Here is a 25,683-nt window from a genome sequence, read left to right on the forward strand (position 1 = left end):
GGGGTCCTCTTGCAGCTGGAAGGAGGGAGGGAGGGAGCCTGGGAGACGCCAGCCCCACCGATCGCCCCCTCCCTCATCCCCACTTATCCGCCATCGCCTGCCGTGGGGCCCCTTCCAATCCCGGACAAAGAGCAAAAGGGCAAGAGCTGGAAATGCAGGGGGTGCTAAGTATGAAGGGGGGTGGCTGGCCACATGTGCACCCCCAGGAACCCCAACACGACAGCGGGGAGGAGGATTAAACTGGCAGGGAGGGAGGTGATCTCAGCCCCACTGACCAAGCACGGGGGCGCGGGAGACAAGAGGATATCTCCGTCTTGCAGGAAAGGGGCTCATGCCATTCAGTCCTCCAAAGGTCAAGGAACCGAGTTCTGACTCCTAGACAGGCAGGAAGTTTTAGAGGAGGGGGGTCACCCAGAGAGAGGAATAGACCCGGAGAGGAGGAGGAGGAGGAGAGGCTGGGCGCCCAGCGGACCCAGAGGTGCAACATGCGGGGCAGCGGCTGGAGGACATAAAGAAATGAATGCCTCCCCATAGCTGGTCTTGGGGGTGTTAAAGGGCCTTCTCCAAGGGGAGTGTGTTGGCGGGGAAGGTCAAAGCCCCCCAGGGTGGATCTGAGCTTCTCTGGCAGGCTTGGCCCAGCGGAGGCGCTGAGGGTCTTCCTCTGCTAGCGCTGCCCGCCTCCCTCCTGCCCGGCTTCACCCCTTGCCTTGGGATCACCCACGTTAGTGCGAGGGCCTCCGGGTGCTGCGGAGGGTCCAAAGTGCAATGGTGCCTGGTGGACACTCCTTGCAACAGCCCTGTGAGGTGGGCCTGGGTGAAAGGCTGGGTGTAAGGCCGTGGTTAGTGCAGTTGGGGGAGAGCTTTGTCCAGCCTGAGAGCCACATCCCTTCATGAGCAGCCTTCCAGGGGCCACTTTCCAGTGGTGGGCGGAGCCAGAGGCAAAAGGGTTTAGCCAAAGTCAGAAAGTTTATACACACATACACAGAGAGAGAGATCACTTCAGGAGGGTGCAGAGTAATACACTTACACGGGGAGATGGGGTAGAGATGTGACAGCTCAGGGGGGAAAATCAGAAGAAAAATAGTTTTTTCCCCTATTATTTTTCCAGGCATTCCCATGTCTCCCAGAGAGACCCAGAATCAACCCCCCCAGTGTTTATCTGCACAGCTCCCTGGGCTCCCTTGGGCCAGTGACTATTTCTAAGCCCAACCTACCTCACTGGATTGTTGTGAGGTTAAAAGTGGATAACTTTAACTCCCACTCTAAATCCTGGACATAGCGGACATCTCTGCAAATGTGTGTGTGTGTGTTATTATTAGAATTACTTTCCAGGTTGAAATCCCCACTCAGGACTGAAATTCTCTGTGTGTGTTTTAAAATCCCCACTCAGGAGTGAAATCCATTTGGTAACCTCGGCCTAGTGACAGTATTGTTGTGAAGACAAAGGGGCGTGTCAAATTATATTTCCCACTGTTAGCTCCTTAGGAAGGCCTGGGAAAAATATTAATACATAATAAAAATGCTGCTACAAATATATGTAAATAAACCTCTTCTCTTAGTCACCCAAATCCTATAACGTAGGCAAGAATGCTGTTAAGATGTCCATTTCGTATACTATCTGCTCAACTTGGAACTGACTTCTGCAACTTGGTCCCCTCCAGTTGTTAATGGACTGCAACCCCCATCAGCCCCAGCCAGCATGGCCAATGGGCAGGATGATGGGAGTTGCAGTCCACAACATCTAAAGCAGTCTGCGTCTGTGTTAGAATTGCTTTTAATATGTTTTCTTTAATAATATGTTTTTAACCCTTCTTTTTTTAAAAAAGATGTTTTTAAAGCTTTTTTTAAAAAATGTTTTCAACGTTGTTTTGTTAATGCATTTTAAGGTCTTTTTATGATGGTTTAAAGCGTTTTTAGCATTTCTGTTTGCCGCCCTGGGCTCCTGCTGGGAGGAAGGCCAGGATATAAATCAAATAATAATAACAAAGCAGTTGTGAGGAAGCTTTGGCCCTCCAGATGTTGCTGAATTACAACTCCCATCGTCCCTGGCCATTGGCCATGTTTGCTGGGGCTGATGGGAATTGCAGTTCAGTAAAGGCTTCCCCACACTTTATCTAAAGGTTGATTCAGATTATACGAGTAGATGATACCGCCCATTGACCCTGCTGTTTCTAAAGTAGATCTGTTGCCAGTAGTTCAAATTCTTTTCATTGCCCAGTTGTCTGGACTGTATGCAGCTCAGTATTCCTTTCCCCATATTTCTGATGGAAGGAGTGGAGGCTCTCTCCATGTGTAAAGATTTGGCAGTGGAGCAATTGTTGCCATAGGAACTCTTTCAGAAGAGACCCCCTGTCCCCTCTCTGACTGGAGACTCCCTCATCCTAGAGCTAAGAAGTGGCCCGTGCTAGAGTTTGTCTGAGGTGAAGCTGGAAAGACACACAGGGAGGCCTGCTCTCTGGGCTCAGTCCCAAAGCTATGGCTTTGGGGGACACCTTAGAAACCTGATGGGGAACCAAAATCTGTTGGAATGTTAATGCTGAGAACCTCTCCATCTTACACTCAGGTTGTATATATATGTAAATAAAACCACATATCCCAAAGACACCACAGTCTCCACTGACCTTCATTCCAGGGAAACCAAACCCTGGGTAAGCAGTGGAGCCTCTGGAGGTTTCTCATTGCTCAGAGATTGGGGTGTGTGACAAGTTGGGGGGGGGCAAGATGGCTGGCTTGACTGAGGGTGGTGAAGGAGATGAGACCCAACCCCTGCATGGAAGACAGTCTGGAAGAAACTGGGGAGGGGTCTGAGAGAGATTTAGGGCCTAAAAGTTAAGGCTGTTTTTGGTCAGGCATCCAGAAGCAAACTGAGCATAAAGGGAAACAGTCGAGGAACTTTTAATTTTTTTAGAGCCTTTACAGTTCTGCACAAACTTCAGGCCGCTTATAATATTTATACCCCTCACCTCCACATATGTATAAAGGAGGACATTCCTCCTATACCCTCTCTCCCCTGCAGGCTCTTCAGAGCTATTCCCATTGCGGCAAGATCTGTGAGAGTCCCTGAGGTGGCCTAGTTTATGCCTCCTCCTCCATTTCCCCCACAGGCAGCGCAATGGCCTCAGAGGCACCATCTGGATCGTCTCTTCCTTGGGAAAGAGTGGAAAGAGGTGCTGGGCGGCCACCTCAGGTAAGGGAAAGATCACTGGGGGAAAGACAGAAGAAACAGCCTGGGCACCTCCCTGTGATGAGAGGGAAGGAGCTCTGAAGGAATCTGCCTTTTGTCTCTACAGTAGGGCCCTGCTTTTTGGCGTTCCGCTAACACGGCGGTTTTGAATTAGAGTAAGGCCCCACTCATACTGTGCTTGTTCCACTTTTATGGCGTTTCTCGGGCATCGGGAGCCATTTTATTGATAGAGTTCCACTTTTTGGCGGGGGTCTGGAATGTAACCTGCCGTATGGGTGGGGCCCTACTGTACTGTTAACGCGGCCTAAGAAGAGCCCTGAAGCTGGACCAGCCAAAGGCCCATCCCGCCCAGCATCCTGTTCTCACAGTGGCCGACCAGATGCCTACAGGAAGACCTTGAGCAAGCAGGACCCAAATGCCACAGCACTCTCCCCACTTGTGATTCCCAGAAACTGGTATTCAGAGGTAGAAGATAGCCATCGTGGCTACTAGCCATTGGTAGCCTCATCTCCATAAATATGTGTAATATTTTAACACCATCCAAGTTGGAGGCCGTCACTGCAAGATCACAAAGTGGCCTAGTTATAGGGGCTGATACATCAACAAATGCTCTCATGTGACTACCCTGTGACCCTGTCCTCTTTGAGACTAGGAGAATGGCTCATGTTGCAGAAATTACATTTTCTTCCTCCTCCTCTTCTTCCAGGCTCCCTTGACCTTTGAGGAGGTGGCTGTGTATTTCACCGAGGAGGAATGGGCTCTGCTGGATCCTGAGCAGAGAGCTCTGCATAGGGAAGTCATGGAGGAGAATTACAAGATGGTGGCCTCTCTAGGTAAGGGCACTTTTTGTTTTCTTGCCTGATAAACACGGAAGGTGTGAAATTAGTATTCCTGCCATTGGATCCTGCACTGCAGGGATGCTGTTTTGGAAATGGGTGTCTGGGAGAGACTGCAGCTGATCACCTGTTTTGTATGTAGAATATTCTTAATTCAGTAGCTGGCATCTCCAGTAGGGGGCGGGGATGGGAATGAACAGGTAGTAGGTGGTGAGAAAGGTCTTTGCTTGAACTCCGAGAGATCCCCTGCTAGTTGCAGTAGACAAGCTGGACTAGATGGACAGAGATGATCATCTAATAAGAGTGCTGTGCACCACCCCAATCTCCGAGTGATTTCCAGCGGTCCCTGCGCTTGCCCAGGGTTTGGTTTCCTTGGAAAGCAGGATGGTGGGGTTGAGATACATGATGTCTTTGGGTCCCCTTTCCAGCCTCTGACTTGGAATCTGTACAGGGGAGTCTGTGGTGTCTTTATGAAATATGGTTTGTTTATTTACACACATACGATCATAGAATAGCAGAGTTGGAAGGGGCTATAGGGCCATCGAGTCCAGGCTTAGCTGTGTTGTAGGGCCCTTTTCTGGCTGGGATTTTTCAGTTTCTGTTTGATATCCTTCATGGTAGATTAATGCTCTTTAATATCTATATGAAGCCGCTGGGCGAGGTCATTAGGAGATTTGGAGTGCGTTTCCAGCAATATGCTGATGATACGCAGCTCTACTTCTCCTTTTCATCTTCTTCAGGTGAGGCTGTTAATGTACTAAACCACTGCCTGGCCGCGATAATGGACTGGATGAGAGCTAATAAACTGAGACTCAATCCTGACAAGACTGAGATGCTGTTGGTGGGGGGGCTCTCTGCCCAGATGGTTGATGTCCGACCTGCCCTAGATGGGGTTACACTCCCCCTAAAGGAGCAGGTCCGTAGTTTGGGGGTCTTATTAGATCCGCTCCTGTCACTGGAGGCTCAAGTAGCCTCGGTGGCACGGAATGCATTCTACCAGCTTCGGCTGGTAGCCCAACTACGACCCTATCTGGATAGGGAGAACCTTGCCACAGTTATCCATGCTCTGGTAACCTCTAGATTGGACTACTGTAATGCACTCTACGTAGGGTTACCTCTGAAGACGGTTCGGAAACTTCAGCTGGTGCAGAATGCTGCGGCCAGAGTTCTTACTGGGACAAAAAAATTTGATCATATAACACCTGTCCTGGCCCAGCTGCACTGGCTACCAATATGTTTCCGGGCCAGATTCAAAGTGTTGGTTCTTACCTATAAAGCCCTTAACGGCATCGGACCGCAATACCTGGCGGAACGCCTCTCCCGCTATGTACCTACCCGGTCGCTGTACTCGACGTCGAAGGCCCTTCTCCGTGTCCCAACGCATAGGGAGGCACGGAGAACGATAACTAGAGCTAGGGCCTTCTCAGTGGTGGCCCCCGAACTATGGAACGCCCTTCCTGATGAGATACGCCTGGCGCCTTCTTTGTTATCTTTTCGGCGCCATGTAAAGACCTACCTCTTCGCCCAGGCATTTTAAAAATTTTAAAATTTGAATTTAAAATTGAAAATTTTTAATTATGTTTTATTGTGTATTGTATTTACATCCACTTGTATTTTAACCTGTTTTATTATGCTGTACACCGCCCTGGGAGCTTATTGCTATAGGGCGGTCTAAAAATGTAATAAAATAAATAAAATAAATAAATAAATTAACCCATTAGGCTGTTAGTTCTCCTGGAGAACAACTGAGATGTCTGTAAGAACATAAGAATGGCCCATCTAGTGGAGCATCCAGTCCTCACAGTGGCTAGCCTATGAGAAGTGCACAAGCAGGACGTGAGCTCAACAGTTGCCCAATTGGAGCACACTGACTGTCTTAAAGGTACAACCCCCTTTTAGAAAAAGACTCCTTCCTCCTTTCAAAGAGTGATGTTTAAAGGAGGAGGGAAGGCTGCTTCAAAGGCTGCTTTTCCTGATCCAGAAGAGGATTGTTCCCCTTATTCCATGACTCAGGAGTCTTTGGTGAGGTACTCTGACAAAAGCTTTTGAAAATCCAAGTACGCTATGTGCACTGGATCACCTGCTTGTTTCAAAGAAGTGAGACAGGACTTTTCCCTTGCAGCAACTATGCTGAAACTACAGCGAGCCTGTTCTTTGCCTTTCAACTTCTTTTTTAACAATCCCAATGTTTTGGGGAAGTTCCCTCTTTTGAATTCAAACGTGACTCTGTTTGATTTTTGTTTTGCAACGAGCCATTTACAGGAATGTTTCATTTAATAAAACTATGGTCACTGCTCCCAGTCGGCTTGACAACATTTACATCTCACACAAGGTCCTGGGCATCACTTCAGCTAAGTCCAGGTTCACCATCCCTCTGGTTGGTTCCATGACCAACCATTTGAGAACACAGTCATATTTAGGGTCTCTGGAGATTTTACCTCTTTGTTGCGAGTGGAACACAGATGTACCCTGTCTAGATGAGGGTAGTTGAACTCACTCATTACTTCAGCATTTTCTCTGTTGGATACTTCCTCGATTTTTCTCTTTATTTACTGCAAATACTCTTTGGTTATTTGTTACCTCTGGAATCAGGGGAAGAGCAGCTGGAGATGGCCTCCCTGTGGACCAAAGACAATGCTTCTGCTCAGGTACTGTGAAGGTGTTGGACTACATAGGCTTTTTGTCTGATCCAGCAGGACTGTTCTTATAAAGAAGAGATGTGTTGGTTTCCATCTCCTGAGAAAATCCCCTAATTACGATGGCTGGATCGGTTTCCAGAGTGCTACTGAGTGGTGCTGTATACATAGTTGCTTTTTCACAAGTGCCAATTGGATCCATGTGCCTCATCCTATTTATCACAAGGAGATCTAAGATCTTACCTTCTTTGCTGTTGGAAGGGGGTCATAGCAATGAGCAGAGATGAAGTGCCAGGGTATTTGGGTTCAGAACTGACTAGCTTGTCTGTTTCTTGGAAAGAAATTTCAAAACCTGCTTTCATCTCTTGCCTGGGAGGACAAGACCCAATTGGCTGGGGCTCTGATGAAGGGGAGAGACCAGCAGGCATAGATTTTAAAAAATAACTTGGGAAAAGTTATACGAAGTACAAAATGATGATGCAATATCTGTGCCTAAATTCCCTGGAATCTTCAGGTAGTTCTTGGAAGGGTCCTCATCAGAAATCTTCTTAGAGAAGGTGCCAGGCAGTGTACACAGTACTGAGGTACAAGAAATGATTGGTCTGATTCAGTATCAGGCTACTTCCTGTGTTCTTATTTTTCTATATGATTAGCACTTTTGACTGCTGTCAAATTCACAGGAACGTATAAGTGAGCAGTGCCCAGTTTGTCTCTTCTGCAGCCTTCCTGCCTTTCTCTTACCCCTCACTGCGTTTCTTTTTGCATATTATTTTAGAAATGTATACTGCAGTTTCATTGCAGTAGGAGCAAAAACTGGACATATAAGGACATCATGACATCAAGTGGTATATTGATAGAAAAGAATTCATGTAGAATATTCAGGTAACCTTTGTTTCACCTTGACATACAGGGAGAAATAGGAAATTTTGCAGATGTAAAAATCTGAGAAGCAGCAAATAAGGGTTAATCTGTGATGAGATCCTATGTTTTTGGCTTGAAAGTCCAACATATATTACTTTTCTTCTTGCTTCTCCTTAGGTGATGATGGGCAGAAGAATGAGAATTTTACGGAACCACAGATGATGTCATTGGTAACAGGAAAGTGTGAAGCACAAAAAGAGGTGTTTGGAAATCATGGGGGACCAAGAAAGTCTGAAACAAACAAATCAAAGAATGGGAGGAAGAAATCCTCTACTTCTCAGCTTTTGCATCGAAGAAGCCACACAAGGGAGAAACCATTTAAATGCATGCAGTGTGGAAAGAGCTTCAACCATAGAGGTAAACATACTATACATCAAAGAACCCACACAGGGGAGAAACCATTTGAATGTATGGAGTGTGGAAAGAGCTTCTGCCAGAGGGGCCAACTTACTGTACATCAAAGAATCCACACAGGGGAGAAACCATTTAAGTGCATGGAATGTGGAAAGAGCTTCAGCCAGAGAGATCACCTTACTATACATAAAAGAATCCACACTGGGGAGAAACCATTTAAGTGCATGGAATGTGGAAAGAGCTTCAGTTGCAGCAGTAGCCTTACTAAACATCAAAGAACCCATACAGGGGAGAAACCATTTAAGTGCATGGAATGTGGAAAGAGCTTCAGGCAGACAGGTCAACTTACTGTACATCAAAGAACCCACACAGGAGAGAAACCATTTAAGTGCACGGAGTGTGGAAAGAGCTACAGTGACAGCAGTGCACTTACTTCACATCAAAGAACCCACACAGGGGAGAAACCATTTAAATGCATGGAGTGTGGAAAGAGCTTCAGGGAGAGCGGCTCACTTATTTCACATCAAAGAACCCACACAGGGGAGAAACCTTTTAAATGTATTGAATGTGGAAAGAGTTTCAGTTGCAGAAGTAGCCTTACTTCACATCAAAGAACACATACAGAGGAAAGACCATTTAAATGCATAGCTTGTGGAAAGAGCTTCAGGGAAAGCAGTTCACTTACTGTACATAAAAGAATCCACACAGGGGAGAAACCGTTTAAGTGCATGGAATGTGGAAAGAGCTTCAGTTGCAACAGTAGCCTTACTAAACATCAAAGAACGCACACAAGGGAGAAATCATTTAAATGTACTGAGTGTGGAAAGAGCTTCAGATGGAATTATGAGCTTACTTTACATCAACCAACACACACAGGGGAGAAACCTTTAAATGCATGGAGTGTGGAAAGTGCTTCAGTGTGAGGTCAGCTTAGTCTACACCAACAAACACACAAAGGGAGAAACCATTTAAGTGCATGGAATGTGGGAAGAGCTTCAGTTGCAGGATTAATCTTACTAACCATCAAAGAAGCTACACAGGGAAAAAATAAATTAAATATATGTAATCTGGAAAGAACTTAAATGTGAGGTCAGCTTAGTATACATCGACAAACATACACGAGGGAAACCATTTAAATGCATAGCTCGTGGAAAGTGCTTCAGCCACAGCTGTAAACATACTGTACCTGAAAGAACCCACACCGGGGAGAAACCATTTAAATGCATGGTATGTGGAAAGAACTTCAGTGTGAGCCTTACTTTAAATCTTTAAACTAGAGGACTGGAGAAATTCAAGTGTGCCAGTGTAGAATTTAGCAATGATAGGTTTGTAGTTCATTTTAATCTTGTTGGCTACAAAGATTAAAAAGCTGTGCATCTTGGCACCAGCATACCTAAAAGATCATCTCACTTCTTATATAACCAACTAATTATTAGACTGTACAAGAGAGGATCTCTTGCATATACCATCTCATCAGGAGGTCCGTTCTGTACAGGAATGGGCTTTGAATTGGTGGCAAAAACTCTTTGGAATTTCCTCACTTTACATATCAGAAAAGCACTGTCTCTACTTTCTTTTGGGGGCTTATTGAAGACCTTCCTTTTTAAACAAACCCTTTAAGTGGAGATTTTAATCCCAGTCTGTATCTTTATTGGCTTTTAAAACATTTTTAATTGTTTCAATGTATAAAATCTTTTTTGTTTTCAATGTTGGTGTTTTCAGATATTTTATGGGAAGCGATTAATAAATGGAAATAAATAATAATGCTAATCTTTGCTATAATGGCCACTTTATTAGGTGCTTTCATACAGTTTACTTCAGCATACTGTTATCCGTTGATTTATTCATTTTCCTATTTTTAATTTTGTTTTCAAATGTTGGTTAATAGATAATTTTAATATATATATTGTAATCTTTGTAAACCACTTTACAAAGAGGTTTAGTTTATAGTTCAGCAGTATACAAATTGTTTTAAATGCATAACTAAAATAGTTTTGTTTACTTTATTTCCCCATGTAATCATGGTTTGTTGTTGTTATATGCCTTCAAGTCGATTATGACTTATAGCAATCAGCGACCTCCAAGAGCATCTGTTATAAACCACCTTGTTCGGATCGTGTAAGTTCTGATCTGTGGCTTCCTATTCTCTTTTCTAGTGAATCGTGACTTCTCATTATGTGTCCAAAGTATGATAACCTCAGTTTCATCATTTTCATTTCTGATGATAGTTCTGGTTTAAATTGTTCTAAGAACCAGTTATTTGTCTTTTTCGCAGTCCATGATATGCGCAAAGCTCTTCTACACCACATTTCAAATGAGCTGCTTTTTCTCTTACCCCCTTTTTTTCACTGTCCAACTTTCACATCCATACATAAAGATCAGGAATACCATGGTCTGAATGATCCTGACTTTAGTGTTCAGTGATACACCTTTGCATTTGAGGACCTTTTCTAGTTCTCTCATAGCGGCCCTCCCCAGTCCTAGCCTTCTTCTGATTTCTTGACTATTGTCTCCATTTTGGTTAATGACTGTGCCAAGGTATTGATAATCCTTGACAAGTTCAGTGTCCTCATTGTCAACTTTACAGTTACATAAATCTTCCATTGTCATTACTTTAGTCGTCTTGATGTTCACCTGCAGTCCTGCTTTTGTGCTTTCCTCTTTAACTTTTGTCAGCATTCATTTCAAATCATTACTGGTTTCTGCTAGTAGTATGGTATCATCTGCATAGCTTAAATTATTTCTCCCTCCAATTTTCACACCTCCTTCATCTTGATCCAATCCTGCTTTCCGTATGATATGTTCTACGTATAGATTAAACAAATAGGGTGATAAAATACACCCCTGTCTCACACCCTTTCCGATGGGGAACCAATCGGTTTCTCCATATTCTGTCCTAACAGTAGCCTCTTGTCCAGAGTATAGGTTGCGCATAAGGACAATCAGATGCTGTGGCACCCCCATTTCTTTTAAAGCATTCCATTGTTTTTCATGATCTACACAATCAGAGGCTTTGCTGTAATCTATAAAGCACAGGGTGATTTTCTTCTGAAATTCCTTGGTCCATTCCATTATCCAACATATGTTTGTGATATGATCTCTGGTACCTGTCTTCCCTTTCTAAATCCAGCTTGGACATCTGGCATTTCTCGCTCCATATATGGTAAGAGCCATTGTAGAATCTAGCATTATTTTACTTGCATGAGTTATCAAGGCTATAGTTTGATAATTACTGCATTCGCTGGCATCCCCTTTCTCAGGAATTGGGATATATATTGAACGCTTCCAGTCTGTGGGCCATTGTTTTCTTTTCCATATTTCTTGACAAATTTTTGTCAAACTTTGGACAGATTCAGTCTCAGTAACTTGTAGCAACTCTGTTGGTATGCCATCTGTTCCTAGTGATTTGTTTCTTCCAAGTATTTTGAGAGCAGATTTCACTCAGATTCTAACATTTCTGGTTCTTCATCATGCGGTTCCTCCGTGAATGAATCTGTCATCCTTGCATCTCTTTTATATAGTTCTTCAGTGTATTGCTTCCATCTTCCTTTTATTTCATCTCCGTCAGTCAGTGTGTTCCCCTGTTGATTATTCAACATCCATACTACTTTAAATTTCCGTTTAATTTCTTTAATCTTTTGGAACAGGGCTCTTGTTCTACCCTTTTTGTTGTCCTATTTCTATTCAATAACTATTATAATAGTTCCCTTTGTTCCTACCTACTAGTCGCTGTACTGTTGCATTTAGGGTTCTGACTGTGTTTCTATCTCCTTTTGCTTTTGCTTTCCTTCTCTTTAACCATTTTAAGAGTTTCTTCAGTCATGCATTGAGGTCTTTCTCCCTTTCTAACTAGAGGTATTCTCTTTTTGCATTATTCCGTATTACTATCTCTGACTTCACTACATTGTTGTTGTGGTTCTGTCTCTGTCCTCAAATCTGTTCCTTATTTGATCTTTATATTCTTCTGGGATGTTATTTAAATTGTATTTTGGCATTATGTTGTTCTTATGTTGTTCTTCTTTAGCTTTACTCTGATTTTCAATATGACCAGTTCATGAACAGTACCACAGTCTGCTCCTGGTCTTGTTTTCGCAGAAAGTATGGAACTTCTCCATCATCTGCTACCAATTATATAATCAATTTGATTCCTATATTGACCATTTGCTGATGTCCACATGTACAGTCGTCTTTTTGGTTGCTCAAAAAATGTTTTTGCAAGAAACAAATTATTGGCTTCACAGAATTCAATTAAGTCTTTCTCCTGCTTCATTTCTATCTCCTAAGCCCCATTTTCCCACAACCCAACGCCAACCCTGTAAGGTAGGTAGACTGCCACCAGCCTTTAGCCTGGTGTCCCACTCAGAACTCAGAGTACCAATAGACTGGCACAGATTTGCAAGAGCCAAACCTTACACTCACTGCTCTGGAGCCTCCAGCCAAACCCAATTCATTAGTCAGTAGCTTTGTGATCAAGGTATTGGTTCACAGCCACAGTTTCCACGTAACGCACACCAGTTAATATGGGGTAGTTTACTGTTTAAAATATAGTGTGTATAAAAAGAGAGCAGCATACAATTCCTTTAAGCTCAATACTCTGGAACAGAGTTAGGCATAGTCAACCCCTAAACAGAATACAATGAGAAAGGTCAACGCAGACACAAAATAACAAACCTTACCTAGCCTAAGCTATAATACAACAAGGTGCCTGTCTCCCCGGCTCCTTACACCAGTAGACATCTCATAGGTAGGTCAAGATGGAATAGGGGAACTAGCTGAAAGCCTCTCTTTTATGGGATTTCACCCAGCAACAGGGAGAGCAGAGAGCTGAAAGGGGGGCAGAGCCGGGTTTTTTGCTGGTACAAACACTCACCTTTCCCCCCCCCCGCCCGCTGTAAACCTCAATGGGGTCCAGAATTTTTGAAACCAGTAGTAAAGGCCTGAGGCAGGGGGAGAGGAGCAGGAGGAAGTGGAGTTCCCCATGCAGAGGGAAGGAGGGAGCCTGGGAGATGCCAGCCCCACTTATTTGCCATCGTTTGCCGAGAGGCCCCTTTCAATACCGGAAAATGCAAGGGCTGCCCAGTATGATGGGGGAGCTGGCCAAATGTACCCCCCAGAAGCCGCAACACGACAGAGAGGGGAAGGATTAAATTGGCGGGGAAGGAGGGAGGGGATCTCAGCCCCACTGACCAAGCACGGGGGAGGAGGGAGGAAATCTCCAGCTTGCGGGGGACGCTGCTGCCATGCAGTCCTCCAATGGGCCAAGGAACCGAGCTCTGGCTCCTAGAGAGGCAGGACGTTTTAGAGGAGGAGGGGGGAGAGAGAATATTGAAGGGACGGGGGCAGGGAGAGGAATAAGCCTGGAGAGGAGGCGGTGGCTGCGGCTGGGGCGCCCAGAGGACAAAGAGGTGCAACATGGGGAGAGGGAGAAGAAGGGGAGGGGAGGGAAGGAAGAGGCTCCCCCCTCTTCTCTCCAGGGATCCTTAGGCAGAGGAGGGGGAAAGCATCAAGGTGTGCGTGGCGGGGGGGGAGGCTCTCCCTGGCCTCCTAAAAAGTCTCAAGGCAGAGGCCGGAGGAAATGAATGAATAAGCGCCCTCCCTTCACCTGGACGGGGAGGGTGGGGAGGGTTAAGGGCCTTTTCCAGATCTTTCCTTCCGAGTGTGTTGAAAGGGAAGAGCAAAGTCTTCTCCCCCGGGGTGGATCTCAACTTCTCTGGCAGGACTGGCCCAGCGGAGGGGCGGAGGGTCTTCCTCTGCTGGCGCTGCCCCTCCCTCCCTCCCTCCCTCCTGCTGTCCGGCTTCACCCCTTGCCCTGGGATCACCCACGTTGGTGTGAGGGCCTCCGGGTGCCTGGGAGGCAGTGGTCGCAACAACCCTATGAGGTGGGCACGGATATAAGGCTGGGTATAATGCAGCGGTTAGTGCAGGTGTGGGAAACCTGAGGGCCACTTCCAGCCTTCCAGGGGCCACTTTCCAGTGCTGGACGGGGCCAGAGACAAAAGGGGGTGGAGCAATGGATGTGACTCTTACAGTAGACTAAATGTTAGCCAAAGTCAGAAAGTGTGTGTGTGTGTGTACACATACACACACACAAACACTTTAGGAGGGTGCAGAATACTGCACTTAGACTGAGATGTGGGGTAGAGATGTGACAGTTCAGGGGGAAAATCAGAAAAAAGGTTTCCCCCCGATATTTTTCCAGGCATTCACATCTCTACCAGGAAAACCCAGAATTAAACCCCCATACTCATCTACACAGCTCCCTGGGTTACCTTGGGCCATTGATAATTCCTAAATGTACCTACCCGTGTGTATGTTTTCACATCCCTACTCAGGAGTGAAATTAAATAGGTGAACTTTGCCCAGTGACAGTGTTGTAAAGACACGGGGGTGGTGGTGGTCAAATCATATTTCCCACTGTTAGCTCCTTAGAGGAAGGCGTGGGGAAAATGTTAAAACATAATTAAAATGCTGCTAAAATAAATGTAAATAAACCACTTCTCTTAGTTGCCTATAAGGTAGAGAAGAATGCTGTTAAGCTGTCCATCTTGTACACCACCTGCTCAACTTGGAACTGACTTCTGCAACTTGGTGCCCTTCAGATGTTGCTGGACTGCAACTCCCATCAGCCCTAGCCAGCATGGCCAATGGCCAGGGATCATGGCAGTCGTAGTTCACAGTATATAAAGCAGGCACGAGGAAGCTTTGGCTCTCCATATGTTGCTGAACTACAACTCCCATCGGCCCTAACCATTGGTCATGTTTGCTGCGGCTGATGGGTGTTGCAGTTCAGTAATAGTTTCCCCACACTTGATCCAAAGGTTAACTCAGATTATACAAATAGATGATACCAGCCATTGGCCCTGCTGTTTCTAAAGTAGATGTGTTGCAAGTAGTTCAAACGCTTTTCATAGCCCAGTGGTCTGGAGTGAACTGTATGTAGCTCAGTATTCCTCTCCTCCTCCTTCAAATGGAAGGTGTGGAGGCTTCCTCCATCCCCAGGGAGCTCCAAGATGGATCCATTGACCTCATCCACTCCTACCTGATATTTGATTGATATGCACATGTGTTAATTATTTAATGACAGTGTTATAGGATGGTGGGGTTGAGATAGATGATGTCTTTGGGTCCCCTTTCCAGCCTCTGACTTGGAATCTGTACAGGGGAAGTTGTAGCAAAGATACCTTCTCCATTAGTCAAACTAGTTCCTTTCATAAGCTAATGGGTCCAGCCAAGTGGCTCCCATTAGCATGTGTACAGATTTGGCAGTGGAGCTATGTGTTGCCATAGGAACTCTTGCACGATAGAGGCCCTCCTCCCCTGGGTGGAGGCTCCCTCATCCTAGAGCTGAGAAGTGGTCTGTGTTAAGAGTTACGCTGAAGTGATGTTGGAAAGACACAGAGAGACACCTGCTCTCTGTGCTCAGTCCCAAAGCTATGGCTTTGGGGGACAACCCTAGAAACCTGATGGGAACCAAGATCTGTTGGATGGTTAATTCTGAGAACCCCTCCATCTTATGCTCAGGTTGTATATATGTGTAAATGAAACCATATATCCTAAAGACACCACCATTTCCGCTGACCTTCATTCCAGAGAAACCAAACCCTGGTCAAGGAGTGGAGCTTCAGGAGGTGTCTCATCACTTGGAGATTTGGGTGCATGCAACAATATGCATGAGACATGGTGAAGAGGGTCCAATAACAAAGCTGGAAATCATTGACAACTTGGTGGAGAAACTCTGGTGGGCAGGAAGGAAAGCCTTTGCAGACACCGGAGAGGAGATAAGAGGGAGACCAAGATGGGTGGGCTGACTGGGGGTGGAAGCGAGACTCAACCCACCCACCACCCCCCAGGATGGAGGATAGTCTGGAAGAAACTGGGGAGGGGTCTGAGAGATTTACGGCCTAAAGGCCTTTTGTAGGTTAGGCATCCAGAAGCAAACTGAGCATGAAGGGAAACAGCTGCAGAAATTGACATGCTGCTGAATTTTTTGGAGCATTTGTCTGCACAAGCTTTGGGCTGCTTATAATATTTACACCCATCATCTCCACATTTGCATAAAAGAGGAAATTCCTCCCATCCCCTGTGTCTCCCCTGCAGGCTCTTCAGAGCTGTTTCCCATTGTGGCAAAATCTGTGCGAGTCCCAGAGGTGACCTAGTTGACACCTTCTCTTTCTCCTCCTCTGTCTCCCCCACAGGCAGCGCAATGGCCTCAGAGGCACCATCCGGATTGTCCTTTCCTTGGAGAAGAGTGGAAAGAGGTGCTGGGCGTCCATCTCAGGTGAGGGAAAGATCTCTGGGGGAGAGACTGAGAGGACAGCCCAGGTGCCTCTCTGTGGGTTGGGTGGCAGGGAGTGAATCTGCCTTTTTGCCTCTACTTTTAATCCTACCTAAAAAGAGCCCTGAAGCTGGACCAGCCAAAGGCCCACCTAGTCCAGCATCCTGTTCTCACAGTGGCCGACCAGGTGCCTACGGGAAGCCCCTGAGGAATCAGGACCCGAGAGCAACAGCACTCTCCCCTCTTGTGATTCCCATCAACTGGTATTCAGAGGTAGAACATAGCCGTCATGGCTAGTAGCTCTTCACAGCCTCCTCCTCCATGCATTTGGGTAATCTTTTAAAGCCATCCAAGTTGGAGGCCATCACTGTAAGATCACAAAGTGACTTAGTTATAGGGGCTGATACATCAACAAAAGCCAACATGCAACTACCCTGTGACCCCGTCCCCTTTCAGACTGGGAGAATGGAGCATGTTGGAGAAATTACATTTTCCTCTTCTTCCAGGCTCCCTTGACCTTTGAGGAGGTGGCTGTGTATTTCTCCGAGGAGGAGTGGGCTCTGCTGGATCCTGACCAGAGAGCTCTGCATAGGGAAGTCATGGAGGAGAATTACAAGACAGTGGCCTCTCTAGGTAAGGGCACTCTTTGGTTTCTTCCCTGATAAATGTGGAATGTATGAATTTGGTATTTCTGCCATTGAATCCTGCACTGCAGGGATGCTGTGATGGAAATGGGTGTCTGGGAGAGACTGCAACTCATTGGGAGAGCAGCTGCTTTGCATGCAGAAAATTCTTGGTTCAATAGTTGGCATTCCCAGTGGGGGGCGGGGGATGAACAGGGGATGGTAAGAAAGGTATTTGCCTGTCTGAGATCCTGGAGATCCCGTATTAGTTGCAGTAGACAAGGCTGGACTAGATACAAAAACTCTGACCTGCTATAATGCAGTTCCCTATATTTTCCAGAGGGAGGTGTTGATCATTCAGTGTGATCTGATCTGTGCTTCCTCCTATTAGAAATTGTATTTCAATGAGAATTTTATAATTGCAGAAGAAGAGACAGTGAATCCTGGGGATAGCATCCCATCTGCATCATCAAGCAGTTTGGAAACCAAAGGAGATAAACATGTACACACTGAACTCAGTAATTCAAGCATAATCTCTTACAGTGAGATAGCACTGTTAAATGGTGATGGAAAAACACAAAGCAGTATTCAAGATGGTACAGATTATTCTATAATCTTAAAAGAGGGCACGAATTTGACTATCATGAAGGGACCCTGCAATTCTGAATTTGGTTCTACATTACTGACTAACACAGTCCATCGAAACGCACAACAAACTACTGAATGACACCTACACTCTTGATGTTATTTTTATTTATTTATTTGGTATTCTTATCTACCTGTTATTATAAACTGCCCTGCAGACTTTGCAAAATGTGGTATACAATAAATCATCTAAATAAATAAGAGTAAATAAATGAAAATCAGCTTATAACAAAGCTGAAAAAAATACAACAAAATGATCAACATAGAAACCAACAATACACAATCTCATTGACCTTCGCTCTTTCCTTCATGAATAGCAACAGCAATATTTGTGTGTGTCCGTGTGTTGCAGGATATAGATTATGTCTTGTACTTTGCTATTTCTTGTCTTGTGAACCGCCCAGAGAGCTTCGGCTATGGGGCGGTCTATAAGCTTAATGAAATAAATAATATATATATATATATATATATATATATATATATATATATATATATATACACACACACACAGAGAGAGAGAGAGAGAGAAAGAGAGTTCTGTGTAAAAAGTGATATGTGCAGGATAAAACAGCTAAACTACCACCATTTCCACAGTTCCATGACTGTGATCTTGCCTACTGCACTTTCTCCTTTGCCCTTGCTGACGCTCTCAGCTCCCACCTTGGAGTCTTCATCCCAGTCTCCCACCTTATAGCACCTTCCTTCTGTGACTCCCGCTCAGGGAACCTTCCGTCTTCAACCTATCAGCCATTCTCAGAAAAGTGCCACATCCGCGTTGCTCTTGAAGTAACACTGCCCCACCTTGCAGCAATCACTGTTGAGGCAGCAGTGAACTGGCGCCCATTGTTGTTATTGATGGGAGTAGCGGCAGCAGACTTTGCAAAGATTGCTTCCCGCTCATGCTACCTTGGCTGCTGCTGCTACTGCCTGTGATAGTGCTCCACTGTTTAAGATGGGAGCGTTCATGTGAAATGTGTCATTTTTTTCTCTTTCAGAAATCTAACATGTGGGACAAACTTTTCCCTCACGTAGTTTGCTTCATCTGTGTCTCCTCTCCATATATACACAGATATATCATCTATACACAGACACCACCTACATAATATATATACATATTTCTAGTGCAGCAACTGATTTTTTCATGCCAAGACACCAAGCATTTCTGGCTGCGTAAATATGTTGCAGCGGCTTCTGTCTTAATCTGCATGAAAAAGGATATCCCCAGAATTGCCCATTTGAAGTGCACCCCTGGCTTGCTAATTGGGGGAGGAGGAGGAACAGCTCCCAGGATGATTTTGGCTTTCGGTGTGATAAAATGAAATAGCTCTAAACAAAATATCTGGCTTTCCAAAGTTCTGCAGTCTCATCTCCAATAGACCTTTCAAGCTGAGCTTTATGCCCAGTAGATGCATGTTCACAAGTACCAGACTGATCCTGCTCAGTCATCTGGGTCCTATCCTGTTCATGGGGTGCAGGAGTTATACTGTTATGGGTTTGTGGTTGAGATGGATGATTTCTATGAGTCCCCTTCCAGCCTCTGATTTGGAACCCTACACCTGGAGGTGAGAAACCTGCTCTGCTGGCCAGATCTCCCTTTGTTAGTCTAATAGAGTGGCCAGGTGAATTAATGGGCCTATCAAGTGCCCATTAACTGGTGAATGAGCCAGGGAGATCCTATTGTTATTGAAACTCTTCAGGAGAACCCCCCCCCCTTCCTGAGGCCAAGGAGAGGCTTGAGGTTTTTGGAGAGTGAGAGAAAAAGGCTGGGCACTGAATGCCGGCAGAGAGGCTGGCTCTCTGCACTATGACTCTGGGGTGTCTCCTGTAAGGAAAAATGCACGATATATTGGACTACTGATGCCTTGAACCCCTCCATACTAAGCTCAGGTTGGAATGTGTGTAAATAAATAGACCATATTTCATAAAGACACGACAGACTCCGGTGACCTTCTTTCCAAGGAAACCAAATCCTGGGCAAGCTCAGGGGACCCCTGGAAATCTCTCGCCGCTCAGAGATTGGGGTGGTGTGCAACAATATGATCAAAATTATACCTCTTCTTCCCTTTAAATGGCTCTGTTTTGAATGGCTGAATATTTTGGGATCAAAAGTAACTATTCTTCTCCATTTCCTTGAAAGAATTGGACCTGAATTCCTGTTGGGAAGAAGGAGAAGATCCGGTGATTCAGGCTCCCAAAGAAGATGAGACATCAGGAGGTAGATGCTTAGCTGTGTTGTGGGGCCATTTTTAGTCAGTTCCTGTGTGATATCATTCCTCGCAGATTAACCCATTAGATTAGTTCTCCTGGAGAACAATGTAGATGTCTGTAAGAACAAAAGAATGGCCCATCTAGTGGAGCATCTAGTCCTCACAGTGGGCAACAGATGCCTATGAGACCTGCACAACCAGGACCTGAAGTCAACAGTTGCCCCACTGGGAGCACACTGACTGTTTTTAAAGGTGCAAATACCTCTTTGAACCAGCCTCCCCCCTCCTTTCAAAGAGTGATGTATAAAGGAGGGGGGAGGCTGCTTCAGAGGCTGCTTTTGCTGATCCAGAAGAGGACCGTTCTCCTTATTCCATGACTGCCATGCTTACTCAGGAGTCTTTGGTGAGGTACTTTGTCAAAAGCCTTTGAAAGTCCAAGTACACTGTGTCCACTGGATCACCTCTATCTATATGCTTGCTTCAAAGAAGTGAGACAGGACTTTTCCTTTACAGAAACTGTGCTGAAATTACAGCAAATTGCCTTCTTCCCTACACTTGGTGATTCGGTCTTTAACAATGACTTTCCACCAGTTTTCCCATTAAGCTAACCAGCCTGTTATTTCCACAATTCCCTCTGGATACTGATGCATTTAAATATTTTTGTTGCTGGTCTTTATGTTTTTAGCAATATCCTCCTTCCGTTCTTCTTTAGCATCTCATTTTGTCTGCTTGCATTTCTTTTGCCAGGGTTTGTGTTCCATTTTATTCTCCTCATTAGGAGAAGTGTTCCATTTTTTGAAGGAAGCCTTCTTGCCTCTAATAGACCCTTTGACTCTGATTGTTAACCACACTGGTATCGTCTTGCCCTTGGTGGTACCTTTCCTGATCTGCAGCATACACTCCAGTTGAGCTTATGATAATTGTGTTTTTAAACAACCAAAGCAATTTGTTCCTCTTGACTTTGCCTTTCGATTTCCTTTTTACAATCCCCTCATTTTTGGAAAGTTCCCTCTTTTGAAGTGAAATGTGGCCATGTTTGATTTTCTTGGCAACTGGCCGTTTACAGGAATGTTTAATGTAGTAGCAGTATGATCACTGCTGCCAGTCGGTTTGACAACATTTACATCCCGCCCGACTTCCTGGGAGTCATTTCAGATTAAGTCCAGGGTTGCCATCCCTCTGGCTGGTTCCATGACCAACCATTCTAGGACACAGTCATATTTAGGGTCTCTAGAGATTTTACCTCTTTGTTGTGAGTGGAACGCAGATGTACCCTGTCTAGATGAGTGTAGTTGAATTCACCCATTACTACAGCAATTGCTCTTTTGGATACTTCCTTGATTTCTTTATTTATTTGAAAACCTTTTAGATATTTGCTACCTCTCAATCAGGGGAAGAGCCGCTGGAGATGGATGGTGCCTTTATGTCCTCCCGTCCAAGGGAGTGCTTCCACTCAGGCACTGTGAGGATGCTGGACTAGATGGGCTTTTGATCTGATCCAGCAGGGCTGTTCTTATAAAGAGGAGAGGTGGCCTCCAGTTTGAAGTTTCCATCTCCTGTGAAAATCCCCTAATTGCAGTAGCTGGATTGGCTTCCATCATGCCACTGAGTGGAGTGCAAAAATGTATAGTTGCCTGTTTACAAGTATCAATTGAATCCACGTACCTTGTCCCCTCACAGTTCAGAGCATCACTGAAAACTCCTGTAATATTGGTCTTGGGTCATACCTGTCCTAGCTCAGCAATAGAGTACATAGGTTCTATGAAGACATTCCTACATTTAATGTCTGGAATCTTCCTCATCTGAAAACCTACAGAGCACCTGCCACCCAGTGTAGACAGTACTGAGTCGAAGGACCTATCGTCTAAATCAGTATCGGGCAACTCCCCGTGTTCCTATATCTCAATCTGACCACCACTTGATTGCCATCAGATTCATAGGAACCAATGAGCAAGGAGCACTGCCCACTTTGCCTCTTCTGCAGCCGTTCTGCTCTTCTCTTCCCCCTCACCTCGCTTCTTGTTGCATATTATTGTAGAAATGTATACTGCAGTTGCATTGCAGTAGGAGAAAAAACTAGACACATCTGGGCTTAGTGACATCAAATGGTATGTGGAGCAGAAATGAATTCAGTTGTGTGAGATTGTAGAATATTCAGGTAATCTTCATTTCAGCTGGGCAGACAGGGAGGAATGGGGGGATTTGGGAGATGTAAAATCTGGGAAGCAGCTGATTGGGGTTGATCTGTGATTAGATCCCATGTTTTGCTTGAAAATCCAACATATATTTCTTTTCTCCTTGCTCCTCCTCAGCAGATGATGGGCAGAAGAATGAGAATTACATGGAACTACAGAGGATGTCATTGGTAATAGGCAAGTGTGGAGCACAAAAGGAGGTGTTTGGAAATCATGAGGGACCAAAAACATCTGAAACAAATCAATCAAAAAATGGGAGGAAGAAATCATATACTTCTCAGGCATTGCATCAAAGAACCCACACAGTGGAGAAACCATTTAATGGCATGGAGTGTGGAAAGAGCTTCAGAGATAGGGGAATCCTTACTAAACATCAACAAACATACACAGGGGAGAAACCATTTAAATGCATAGCTTGCGGAAAGAGCTTCAAGGAAAGCCGTTCACTTACTGTACATCAAAGAACCCACACAGGAGAGAAACCATTTAAGTGCATGGAATGTGGAAAGAGCTTCAGCCAGAGAGGTCAACTTACTGTACATCAAAGAACTCACACAGGGGAGAAACCATTTAAATGCATAGCTTGTGGAAAGAGCTTCAGCCGAAACAATTCACTTACTGTTCATCAAAGAACCCACACAGGGGAGAAACCACTTAAGTGCATGGAATGTGGAAAGAGATTCAGGCAGAGCATTGCACTTACTGTACATCAAAGAACCCACACAGGGGAGAAACCATTTAAATGCATGACTTGTGGAAAGAGCTTTGGGCAAAGCCGTTCACTTACTGTACATCAAAGAACCCACACAGGGGAGAAACCATTTAAGTGCATGGAGTGTGGAAAAAGCTTCATCCAGAGAGGTCAACTTACTGTACATCAAAGAACCCACACAGGAGAGAAACCATTTGAATGCATAGCTTGTGGGAAAAGCTTCAGGCAGCACAATTCACTTAGTGTACATCAAAGAACCCACACAGGGGAGAAACCATTTAAATGCATGGAGTGTGGAAAGAGCTTCAGGGAGAGCAGTTCACTAACTGTACATCAAAGAACCCACACAGGGCAGAAACCATTTAAATGCATGGAGTGTGGAAAGAGCTTCAGTGTAAGCAGTAATCTTACTTCACATCATAGAACACACACAGGGGAGAAACCATTTAAGTGCATGGAATGTGGAAAGAGCTTCAGTGGGAGCAGTACCTTTATGAAACATCAAAGAACTCACACAGGAGAGAAATCATTTAAATGCATGGAGTGTGGAAAGAGCTTCAGATATAGCAGTTCACTTGCTGTGCATAAAAGAACCCACACAGGGAGAAACCATTTAAACGTATGGCGTGTGGAACGATATTCAGTGTGAGTAGTGACCTTACTGTACATCAACAAACAAATACAGGGGAGAAACCATTTAGGTGCATGGGGTGTGGAAATACGTTCAGCCAAAGCAGGATCCTTAATCACATCAAAGAATCCACGTATGGGAGAAATCAGTTAAGTGCATAGACTGTGGAAAGGACTTCAGGCAGAGGAGTTCATTACAGGACTTCATAGATCCCACACAGGTGAGGAACCATTTGAATGCATGCAGTGTGGGAAGAGCTTCAGCCAGAGAGGTAAAGTTACTGTACATCAAAGAACCCACACGGGAGAAAACATTTAAATGCATGGTGTGTGGAAAGAGCTTCAGTTGCAGTAGTAACCTTGCTAAGCATCAAAGAAGCCACATAGTGGAGAAACCATTTAAATGAATGTATTGTTGAAAATGCTTCAGATATAGGAAAATGAGTGCTAAACATCAACAAACACATGTAGGTGAGGAACCATTTAAATGCATGGAATGTGGAAAGAGCTTCAGTGGCAGCAGTACCTTTATGAAACATCAATGAACCCACATAGGAGGGAACCATATACATGTATGGAATGTGCAGTAACAGTTTTACTAAGAAGAAAAGAATCCACATAGTGAGAAACCATGTAAATATATGGAGTGTGGAAAGAGTTTCAGTACAAAGCATAGCCTTATTTCACATCCAAGAACACACACAGGGGAGAAACCATTTAAATGCATTGAGTGTGGGGAGTGTCTTAGGACACTGGGGCCAATCCCTTAACCCTAGGGCATTGACCCAGACCAGGCACTCTCCATGCCTCCCTTACCAAGGCTAAGTTAAACCCAACACCAATCCTGTAAGGTAGGTAGACTGCCACCACTCTTTAACCTGGTCTCCCACTCTGAGTCAAGGGGAATGTGCTCTGGAGTCTCCAGCCAAACCCATTTCAGTAGTCAGTAGCTTTGTGATCAAGGTACTGGTTCAGAGCCACAGTTTCCAAGTAACACCCGCCAGTTAATATGAGATAGTTTATTGGTTAAAATATAGTGCATATAAAAAGAGAGCAGCATACAATTCCTTTAATCCCAATACTCTGGAACAGAGTTAGGCATAGAGCCAACCTTATCTGTTCCTGACAGAGAAAGCTTCAGTGTGAGTAGTGAGCTTACTATACATCAACAAACACACATGGGAAAAACCATTGAAATGGATAGCTTGAGGAAAGAGCTTCCGTCAGAGTTGTCACTTTACTGTACATCACAGAACATGCACAGGAGAGAGTCCAGTTTAATACAGTAGGGCCCCACTCATACGATGGGTTACGTTCCAAACCCCTGCCTAAAAGTGAAAGCCGCCAAAAAGTGGAACTCATTCAACAGAATAGTGCCTGACGCTGGAAAAATGCAGTAAAAACGGAACAAGCACCGTATGAGTGGGGCCTTACTCTAATTAAAAGCCGCCATATTAGCAGAACACCAAAAAGTGGGGCCCTACTGTATATGCAATGGGGAAAGAGCTTAAGACAAGCAGCAGCCTTCCTTTACATCAAAGAATCCGTACAATGAAAGAATGAGTTAAATGCACTGAGTGTGGCAAAATCTGGACAGACCAATCCTACATCAAGGAAGCCAGCGTAACGTTAGCTAGGCTGAAGTTAGTCCGTCTTAACGTGTGGCAGATCTTAACCCTTGGGAGGAGACAATTCCAGCTCAGCCAGCAGAGCCCAGTGGAAAGCAAATAAAAGCAACAAAATACAGAGCTATTGTGTGTTTTTCCTTAGACCACCCTGTTTCGTTATGCCGGCATTGGGACCCTTTTAAGTGGAGATTTTTATCCCAATCTGTATCTGTATTGACTTTAAAAATGTTTTTAATTGTTTTGAGGTATGAAATGGATTCTGTTTTCATTGTTGGTGTTTTGAGATATTTTATGGGAAGCGATTAATAAATGGAAATAAAAAATAAATAATGCTAATCCTTGATACAATGGCCACTTTATTAGGTGGTTTCATAGTTTAGTATACTTTTAACTGTTGGATTTTATTCATTTTCCTTTTTTAAACTTGTTTCTAAATTTTAATTTTAATTGATAATCGTAATGTATATTTTTTATTCTTTGTAAACCACTTTTCAAAGAGGTTTTATTTTATTTCCCCATAGTATCCTAATAGCTTTTATGTCTAATGGGATTTTGATTTTTCTTTGGATTTTTTGTGGATTATATGTTACTTGATACGCCTGGGTCTAAATGATACGCCTGGAATTAAGATTCCAACATACTTATGTAAGAGGCATTCGACCTTGTGCTGGAGAGAAATGTGCGCCAACCCTAATGAGCGTGCTCTTCCACCATCCTACATCCCAATAAAAGAATTCGCACCAGAAAATTGCACAATGATTTTATTACACACAGAAAATGAAACGGAGCATGCAGCTACATCCCACAGAATCACAAGTGGGGAGAATGTTGCTGTTG

General features: G+C 44.6%; 1 pseudogene; it reads left to right on the forward strand.

Moving 5' to 3' along the window:
- The first annotated feature begins 411 nt into the window (after nt 1-411).
- On the forward strand, nt 412-25,594 carry LOC133381474 (oocyte zinc finger protein XlCOF6-like; annotated as a pseudogene).
- The last annotated feature ends 89 nt before the right edge of the window (nt 25,595-25,683 follow it).

The sequence above is a fragment of the Rhineura floridana genome, chromosome 3 (assembly GCF_030035675.1).
Source record: "Rhineura floridana isolate rRhiFlo1 chromosome 3, rRhiFlo1.hap2, whole genome shotgun sequence".
NCBI lineage: Eukaryota > Metazoa > Chordata > Lepidosauria > Squamata > Rhineuridae > Rhineura > Rhineura floridana.